Consider the following 11,013-nt stretch of genomic DNA (forward strand, 5'->3'; position numbering starts at 1 on the left):
GGACAATTTAACAAGCCACTTATATGGTTATTTGTGGTCAAAAGTCAAGTAGAAGGAAGGCTTCCTGCTTTCTTATTGTCTTCATCTCAGTTTTCAAAGGAAAACTGGGAAGGGATGTGTGTGTGTGTGTTGGGGGGGAGGGGAGAGTGGAAAACCCAAGGCACTAAAGATCTGTAGAGAAATACTAGTGCTGGTCTATGTCAACTATTTCTATTTCACAGGCATTTAATTAAGATCATTCCTAATGGTGGCCTATCATGACACAGATGTTATTAAGGTCATGGGAAGAATAGACATGGACCAACAACCCATAGAAAAAAAGTATGCAGTTTTTAAAATTAATTAATTAATTTTTTCGTATGCAGTTTTTTTTTTAAGATTTTATGTATTTATTCATGAGAGTCACAGAAAGAGAGAGAGAGAGGCAGAGACACAGGCAGAGGGAGAAGCAGGCTCCATGCAGGGAGCCCAATGTGGGACTTGATTCCAGGTCTCTAGGATCACGCCCTGGGCTGAAGGCAGGCGCTCAACTGCTGAGCCACCCAGGCATCCCTCATATGCAGTTTTAAAAGCAAAGTTGATCAATCAAATAAAACAGTACCATGTAGTATCATGATGGTCAACTGGTTTCAACCTGATTGGTGACTCTCTTCATCTCAAGCGTCTGCTTTGAGATCTCAAAAGATGGGCCAAGTCTAAAATACAAGTACCTGTTAGAATCAATAGAAAATCACACGAGATAGGCTCAGCGTGACGGTTTGTCCTGATTCCTGAAAGAGTGCCTCAGTTGTGGGTGAACTTGCTGTCTTCCTAAAAATCGTGAGTGAGATGCTGGTTTTGGTTAGATTCTCGATATAATTGCAGAAATCGCTGTGTTTGGAATCAGAGAAATAGACATTTTAATCTGGTCTAGGCCATTGACTTACAAGAAAAAATTCCTTTGCCTCTTCATCCATGAAAAAGTGGTAAGGATCCCACCTTTAGATTTAGTTATTGGAAGAGTTATATGTGTCGTTGTATGTAGCATGGCAATATGCTCATGGTAAATGCTCAATAACTGTTACCAACAAGAACGTGTGAAGTAATGCCCTTGAGATATCTGAACATAATAACTACTTCCTCCCATTGCCTGTTAGTGTGTATCTTCACATGTGTTCTCTACCTTCCTTTTTTCTTTAACCTGAGATGCAAATGTGTAACTTTCCCAAATTCTACTCTGGTCTCTCCCTTCTCATATTCCTTAAGAATGGAGGAAATGATGAAAATGTTCCTGAGAGAATCAGGAAGGCTTTACATATGCTATACCTGAGATGAGAGCTTTATCAAAGACACCCATCAGAATTTATCCCTCTCAATTAGAGTGTCTTGTTCCCAAAAGTCATAGGAGACCCCAGCCATACTTTCCATGTTGCTTTGTTTAAAAAACTTATAAAAACATTCTCGTTTTGTAATTGCTTTAAAAGTCTTTTCAATGTCCTCAGTGATGATAAATTTTTGTGCTTTGGAGGTGCACTTGATTTTGAGAAAGAGCCAAAAGTCCTTGAAAGCAAAACTGGTAAGTATAGAGGGTTACCCTCAGGGTATTACTGTTTTTAGGCAAAATGAGATGTAATTTGTAAAGCATCTGTGTAATTTTTTTGCATAGATTTTAAGAATTTGTGAGATATTCCAAAGATATTTTGAATAAATTCAGCACTTCTGCAATCAATGTGTGTTTCAAAACTTACTCATTTAAAGGACAACTATTTTGGCTTTTTAACTCCCTTTGTGTTTATTTAAAATATATATATGCACATAGTCATCAGTTCTCACTTTATAGTCACTCCTGATAGACCCAGAGATGGTAAGTTTCTCACATCTGTGGTATACCAAGTAATGAAAAATGTGTGAAAATTTAGCAATTAGGAATGTTTACTATGGAATGGGTCCGACTTCTTATTTTCATTAGCTCAAGATGTGCATTTTATACATTGTGCAAAAGTACTTGTGACCTAATGGAAACATATTGGCCTAGAAACTAGTTAGCAAGAACTTGTAAGGGAGGCAGATCATGTTGAACTTGTAAGGGAGGCAGATCATGTTGAACATAGCCAACTTCCACTTCAGGGCATCTTGTTAACCAGAATTCTCTATTCACCAACATATTTTGGCAGTACAATGAAAATTTCCTATAACCATGGTCATCCAGGAAGCCTGGGTGGTTCAGCAGTTGAGTGTCTGGCTTTGGCTCAGGGTGTGATCCCGGGGTCTGGGATCGAGTCCCACATCAGGCTCCCCATAGGGAGCCTCCTTTTCCCTCTACCTAGGTCTCTGTCTCTCTTTCTGTATCTCTCATGAGCAAATAAATAAAATCTTAAAAAAAAATCATGGTCATCTCAAGGTTGTGGGGATAGTTTTGAACCATCCTAAATAAATAAATAAATAAATAATGCAGATTCTGGTTTAAGATGGCAGCGTAGGTGGATCTTGATGGGTACACTGAATCTACAGGTATACACAGAAAAATTTCCTCTGGAAACAAAATCCAAAAATAAGCTGCTTGACTCCTACACATTGGGCAAATAAGACCCATATAAAGTGAGTAAGAAAGGCTATAACACAATTTCATCATAAACCCCACCCTGGATGCTGTGACCCACAATCAGAAAGGAAGTCATCCTTGAGCTTTTCCCTGAGGTGTGAAAGCTCTGAAGCACACATTTGGCTTGCTAACTTTCAGAGCCTGCATCTGAGAGAAGGATTCCCAAAACATCTAGCTTTGAGAGCCAACAGGACTTATGTCCACGAGATCCATAGACTCACGTGGGTGAGTGAACTGAGAAATAGTTCTTAAAGGGTTCACATGTGTGGACTCCTGCCACATCTCAGGACCAAGTGCAAAGGCAACTGATTGAACAGCATCCAGACATTCAATGGAAGAGGCTTATTTGCTTCTCTTAAAGTGTCAGCTTCTGTGTCACACGTCTAATGTAATACACAATGAGGGACCAGCTGAAATATTGTCCGAAGACAGAGGCCAGCAGATACCATTTTTACACCCTATTTTGCTCCAGGTTGCCAGGATTTTCTAGAAAGTAACAGTACCCTCATCTGGCACCCTGATTTTTACATTATTACCCAGGGGACACCTCTGGATCACTTGGCTTAAGTGGCCATCAGGGTTTACCCTTGCTAGTCCCACAAGACTGTAAAAAAGTGAATAAAGTTCTTAGCAGCTACTACCCCCAGGGTACAGCACAGAGGCAACAAATCAAGGCATCCAGTCCTTCTATTAAAAGGCCTATTGGCTTATCTTCATAGCTGTGTTTTGAGAAGCTTCTAATTTAACACATATCAAAGGCTCACCATAATCCTCACTAGAGACCACAGAAGGCAAGTGCTATCTTGGTTTTCTTCTTCTGCCATGCTCCAGAGCACCAGTAATGCCAAGAGGGGAGATTGTACATGTACCTGGTGCCCCAATTTTTATAGATAGTTCCCTGGTTTTTGTGTACCACACAAATTCCCCTTGACCACCGGACCAGTGAGCCTAATGCTCACGAGTTCAATGGAATAGTAACAAAGAAATAGTTCTTATCTGGTGATCATCCCATGGAACAGTGCAGAGGGAATAGATAGAAATGCTCATCTCTCAGGCTTCCCTTAGAAGAGGTATTTTTGCACACTTTAAAAGCTGATGCCCAGGGTCTGGCTTCCAATGAGCCCGAATCTAGGTGCTGACTGAGATCCTTACAGGTCTTGGCTCACCCTTAACTACTGGGAGCCACTAAAAATAAAGTAGTCTGCTTAGACAATTACAAAGGTTTGAAAGACCACCAAGAGCTAGGGCAAGGTTGAATGTAAGTTTCATCTACACAAGGCTATTTCTTCAAGACTGAGAGTGATGGCTGTTTTATCTAATGCAAGGAAACCAACACAGAGTCAAGGAAAATGAAACAACAGGAATATGTCCTTAAACCAGCTAAGATTTCAAAGAACTAAAAACAAAGAAAGGTAAGTGATTTATCTGATACTCGTTCAAAATAATAGACATAAAGATGCTCACCTAGCCCATGAGAATAATGGATGAAAACTGTCAGAATTTTGATTAAGAGACAGAAAACATATCAAAAATCAAATAGAAGTAATAGAGCTGAGGAATACACTAACTAAACCAGAAAACACAATATATAGGTTCAACAGCAGAATTGTTGAAGCAGAAGAATGCAAAAATGAACTCAAGGCTAGGGCAGTGAAACTCTTCCAATCAGAGCAGCCAAAGAAAAAATGTAAAAGAATGAAGGTAGCTTAAGGGGCTTATGGGATGTCATTCACATGTCATCAAAGACCCACATTCACATTACAGGATTCCAAGAAACAATAGGAGAAAGGGGCAGAAAACTTAGTTGAAGAAATTATGGTTGAAAACCTCCCTAAACTTGGGAAGGAAACAGACATCTACATCTAGGAAGCCCACAAAGTTCCAAAGAAAAAACTTACACCAAAATGTTCCCAAGATACTCACATTAAGATATATTATAACTAACATGTCAAAAGTTACAGACAAGGAAAAAATCTTAAAAGCAGCAAAAGAAAACTTGTTACACATAAAGAATACTTATAAGACTATGAGCACATTTTCCAGCAGAAACTTTGAGGCAAGAAGAGAATGACATGATATATTCAAAGTACTGAAATTTTTAAAAAAGCCAACCAAAAATAATCTGCTTGCCAAAGTTGTCCTTTATTTGAAGAAGAGATAAAGAGTTTTTCTGACAAGTAAAAACTAAAGCCATCCCTTACTACTAGACTTGTCAACAAAGGGACTCTTTAAAATGAAATGAAAGGGTGAAAATAAGTAACAACAAGAAAGTGAAAGTATAACTATCATTGGTAAAGGTAAATATAGAGTAAAATTCAGAATACTCCAATATTAAAGATTGTGGGGGTAATCACTTATGAAGCTAGTATGAAGGTTAAAAGACAAAGTAGTAAAACATGTAACTACAATAAGTTGTTAAGGAATACACAAATAGAAAGATGTGACATGAAAAACATAAAACATGGGGAATGAAAAAATGAAAAACTTTAGAATGCAGTCAAATTTAGGTTATCAAATTAAAATACACTGTTATAAATATAAGTTTTATGTAAGCCTCATTGTACCTTTAAACCAAAACCTCATTCACAAAAGAAAAAGAAAGGAGTTTAAGCATACCACTACAGAAAATCAAACCACAAAGACAGTAAGAGCAAAAACAAAACAAAACAAACAAACAAAAAAAAACCCAACAACAAAAAGAACCCCAGAGGAATTGCAAAACAATCAGAAAGCAATTAGCAAAATGGCAACAACTCCATATCTATCAATAATTTTCATGTAAATGGACTAAATTCTCTAATCAAAAGAGAGGGTCGAAGTGGATTTAAAAAAAGACCATTTATATTCTGCCCAAAAGAGAGTCACTTTAGATATAAGAACATACAGTGATTCAAAATGAAAATTCATGAAACTCGGACCCAAAAGAAAGCTGGGGTAACTGTACTTATGTCCCAGAAAACAGACTTTTTGACAAAGACTATAATAAAAAATAAATATGACTATATAATAATAAAAGGGTCAACCCAACAAGAGAATATAACACTTGGAAATATGTATTCACTCAACCCAAGAGCAGTTAAAAATATAAAGCAAATATTAACAGACTTGGAGGGAAAAACAGAATAATACAATAATAGTAGAGGACTTCAATTCCCCACTTTTATCAGTGGATAGATCATCCCGATAGATAATCAGTAAGAAAACACTGACCTTAGAGGACATGCTGACCTAGATGGACTTAGGTATACACAAAACAGTTAATCCAAAAGCGAGAGAATACACATTCTTCTCAAGTCCACATGGAACAGTCTCTAGGATGTAATACATGTTAGACCACAAAATAAGTCTTAATGGTTTCAAGAAGATTGAAATCATATCAAGCATCTTTTCTGGCAACAATGGTATGAAACCAGAAATCAATTACAAGAAGAAAAATGGAAAATTCACAAATATGTAGAGATTAAAAAATATTCTACTGAATAACTAATGGGTCAAAGAAAACAAAAAAGTATCTTGAGACAAATGAAAATACAGCATACCAAGACCTATGGTATGTCACAGTTCTAACAGTTCATAGGGGTAAATGCCTACTTTAAAAACAAAACCAGATAAAGACCTCAAATGAAAAACCTAACTTTACACTTCAAAGAACTAGAAAAAGAATAAACAATTAAGCCCAAAAATAGTAAAAGGATGGAAATAAAAAAGAACAGAATAGAAATAAATGTAACAGAGACTAAAGATACAATAGAAAAGATCAGTGAAACCAAGGCTGGTTTTTTTAAATAAGCAAAATTAACAAACCTTTAGCTAGACTCACCAAGAAAAATAAAAGAGGACTCAAAATCAGAAATGAAAGAGGAGACATTACAATTGATATCACAGAAATACAGAAGAACTTAAGAGACTACTAGGAACAATTTTTATTTTATTTTATTTTTTTATTTATTTTATTATTTTTTTATTTTTTTATACTAGGAACAATTTTAACTGACAAACCAGACAACTTCTAAGAAATGGATAATTCCTAAAAACATATAACCTACTAAGACTGAATCATGAAGAAATAAAACAACGGAGCAGACTAACTACCAGTAAGATTAAATCAGTAAGAAAAAAAAACTCCCAACAAGCCAAAGTCTAAGACCAGGTGACTTTCATGGTAAATTCTACCAAACACTTGAGGGATTAATACCAATCCTTCTCAAACTTATCAAAAAAGAATTCTATATACCTATATATCTGTACTTATACCTATCTATATAGAAGAGGAGTGAATACTTATAAACTGACTTTATGCACCCAGCATTACCCTGATAACCAAATTAAACAAGAATGCCCAAGAAAAGAAAATTATAGGTCCATATCCCTGATGAATATAAGGATAAGAAAATTCTCAATAAAATATTAGTAAACCAAATTCAATAATGTATTAAAAGAATAATGGGTGGGATTTATACCAGGGATGCAAGGATGATTCAATATCCACCATCAACATGATACACCCCATTAACAAAATGAAGGATAAAAATAAGATCATCTCAATAGATGCAGAAAACAATGTGACTAAAATCAACATTCATTTATGATAAAAAAAACTTTCAACAAAGCAGGTATAGAGATGGATATAAAAAAAAAGCCATGTATAACAAGCTCATGGGGAACATGACATTCAAAGGTGAAAGCATTTCTTCTCAGATCAGGAATAAGACAAGGATGCCCACTCCCATCACTCCTATTTATCTGACACTTTTGGAAGTCCCAGCCCAAACAGCTAGGCAGGACAAAGAAATAAAAGGCATCCAAGTCAGAAAGGAAGAAGTTAAACTGTCAATTTTTGCAAATGACATTTTACAGAAAACTCTCAAGATTCCACCAGGGGTACCTGGGTGGTTCAGTCTGCCTTAGGCTCAGGTCTTGATCCCAAAGTCCTGAGATGGAACCTGCATGGAACTCCCTGCTCAGTGGGGAGGCTGGTTCTCCCTCTCCCTTGAACCCACTTCCTTGCTTGTGCTCTCACTCCTGCTCTCTCTCTCTCAAATAAATAAGTACATTAATTAATTAATTGATTAATTAATTTTAAAAGACTCCACTAAAAAACTGTTAGGCCAAACAAATTCAGCCAACTTGCAGGATACAATAATCAATATGCAAAAATCAGTTGCAGTTCTATATACACTTATAATGTGCTATCAGAAATAGCAATTAAGAAAACAATTTCACTTATAATTGCATCAAAATACCCAGGAATGAATTTTTTTTTAAAGTTTTATTTATTTTTATTTATTTATTATTTATGATAGTTACAGAGAGAGAGAGAGAGAGAGAGAGAGAGAGAGGCAGAGACACAGGCAGAGGGAGAAGCAGGCTCCATGCACCGGGAGCCTGACGTGGGATTCGATCCCGGGTCTCCAGGATCGCGCCCTGGGCCAAAGACAGGCGCTAAACCGCTGCGCCACCCAGGGATCCCCCCAGGAATGAATTTAACCAAGACGAAACACCTAAACTCTGAACTATAAGACACTGAAAGAAATTGAAGATGACACAAACCAATGGGAAGCATACCATGCGCATGGATTGGATTAATGTTGTTAAACTGTCCATACTACTCAAAGCAATCTACAGTCAATGCAGTCTCTATCAAAATATCAACAATATTATTCATGGAGCTAGAATGAATCATCCTAACATTTGCATGGAACCACAAATGACCCTGAAGAGCGAAATACTTTTTTAAAGATTTATTTATTTATTCATGAGAGATGCACAGAGAGAAGCAGAGACACAGGCAGAGGGAGAAGCAGGCTCCATGCTCCCGACATGAGACTCAATCCTGGATCTCCAGGATCACACCCTGGGCAGAAGGTGGCACTAAACCTCTGAGCTACCCAGGCTGCCCGACAAATAATTTTTTAAGAGTTTTTTTATTCGAGAGACAGAGAAAGAAAGAGAACATGAGTTTGGGGGAGAGGGAGAAGAAGAGGCAGGCCCCCTGCTGAGCAGGAAGCCTGGCACAGGGCTTGATACCACAATCCTGGGATTGTAACCCACACCAAAGGCAGATTCTTTTTTTTTTTTTAATATTTTATTTATTTATTCATGATAGACACACACACAGAGAGAGAGAGAGAGAGGCAGAGACACAGGTAGAGGGAGAAGCAGGCCTCACGCAGGGAGCCTGACATGGGACTCGATCCAGGGACTCCAGGATCACACCCTGGGCCAAAGGCAGGTGCCAAACCGCTGAGCCACCCAGGGATCCCCCGAAGGCAGATTCTTAACCAAATGACCCACCCAGGTGCCCCCAGACAAAGAAATATTAAAAACACAGCTGGACGAATCACAATTCCAGGTTTTAAACTGTGCTACAAAGCTATAATAATCAAAACAGTAGGTACTCACATAAAAATAAACACCAATCAATGGAACAGGATAGAGAGCCCAGAAATAAACCCATGCTTATATGGTCAATTAACATATGACAAAGGAGGCAAGAATATACATTGTGAAAAAGACAGTCTCTTCAATAAATAATGTTAGCTAGACTAGACTACTACATGCAAAAGAATGAAACTGGGGCAGCCCAGGTGGCTCAGTGGTTTAGCACTGCCTTCAGCCCAGGGCCTGATCCTGGACACCTGGGATCAAGTCCCACGTCAGGCTGCCTGCATGAAACCTGCTTCTCCCTCTGCCTGTGTCTTTGCCTCTCTCTCTATCTGTCATGAATAAATAAATAAGATCTTAAAAAAAAAAAAAAAAAGAATGAACCTGGACCACTGTCTTACATCATACACACACAAAAAAACCTGAAAATGGATTAAAGACCTTAATGTAAGACCTAAAACTCCCATATAACAATATAGGCCATAATACCTTGGACATTGGACCTAACAACATTTTTCTGGATCTCCTCAGGCAAGGGAAACAAAAACAGAAAGAAACCATTGGGACTATGTCAAACTTCAAAACTTTTGCCTAGTGAAAGAAAGTATTAACAAAACAAATAGACGACCTACTGAATGGGAGAAGACGTTTACATATTATACATATGATAAAGGGTAATAACCAAAATATCTAAGAACTCATACAATTCAACACCAAAAAAAAAAAAAAAAAAAAAAAAAAACCATCAAATAATCCAATTAAAAATGGGAAGAGGACCTGAATTCCATTGATGGGTATGTGTGGAAAGAAAACAAAAACACTAATTCAAAAAGGCATCTGTACCCCTGTATTTATTGCAGCATTATTTACAATAGTGAAGATACGGAAACAAGCTAAGTGTCCACTGATAGATGAATGGATAAAAAAGATGTGGCATATACATACAATTAAATATCCCTCAGTCCCCCCCCCAAAAAAAATGAATGAAATTTTACCATTTGCAAGATGGATGGACTGAGAAAATGCCAAATGAAGTAAGTCAGACTGAGAAAGACCAACAAATACCATATGATTTCATTTATATATGTGATCTAAAAAACAACACCAACCAACAGGAACTGACTCTTAAATACAGGGAAGAAACTGGTGGTTACCAGAGGTGAGGGGAGGGGCAAAATAAGTGAAAGGGATTATTAAGTACAAACCTACAGTTATAAGTAAATCAGTGGGATGAAAAGTGTAGCATCAGGGATATAATCAATAAAACAATAATGACATTGTCTAGTGACAGATACTGATTACACTTATCTTGGTGAATACCTTATGATGTAAGGAACTGTCTGCTCATGGTGCTAAAAAAAAAAAAGGAAAAAGAAAAGAAAAGAAAAGAAAAGAGAAAAAGAAATGGGCAAAGGACTTGTGTAGACTGTTTTCCAAAGAAGACCTTCAGATGGCCAACAGACACATGAAAAGATGCACAACATCACTAATCAGTAGAGAATCAAAACCATAACAAGGGTGCCAGGGTGGCTCAGTCAGTTAAGCATCCAACTCTTGATTTTGGCTCATGTCATGATCTCGGGGACCTGAGATTGAGCCTCGTGCCAAGGCTTTGCACCCAACGCGGAGTCTGGTCTCTCCCTCTCCCTCTCCCTCTGCTCCTCCTCCTGCTTGCTCATTCTCTCTCTCAAGTAAATAAATAATAAAACCTTTAAAAGAAAAACCACAATGAAATATTATCACACATTTATCAAAATGACTAGTATCAAAAAGATAGTAAGTGTTGGAAAAGATATGGAGAAAAGGGAACCCTCTTGCACTGTTGATGAGAAGATAAATTAGTGTAATCACTACAAGAACTGGTATGGAGATTCCTTAGGAAATGGAAAAATAGGACTACCATATGATCTAACAATTCCACTTCTGGGTGTTTAGCCAGGGAAAATACACTAACTTGAAAAGACGTATGTACCCTTATACTCACTGCAGCATTATTTACAGTAGCCAGAGTGTGGAAGCACCCTAAATATTTACTGATTAGATGAACA

The sequence above is a fragment of the Vulpes lagopus genome, chromosome 4, assembly GCF_018345385.1.
Source record: "Vulpes lagopus strain Blue_001 chromosome 4, ASM1834538v1, whole genome shotgun sequence".
Classification (NCBI taxonomy): Eukaryota; Metazoa; Chordata; class Mammalia; order Carnivora; family Canidae; genus Vulpes; species Vulpes lagopus.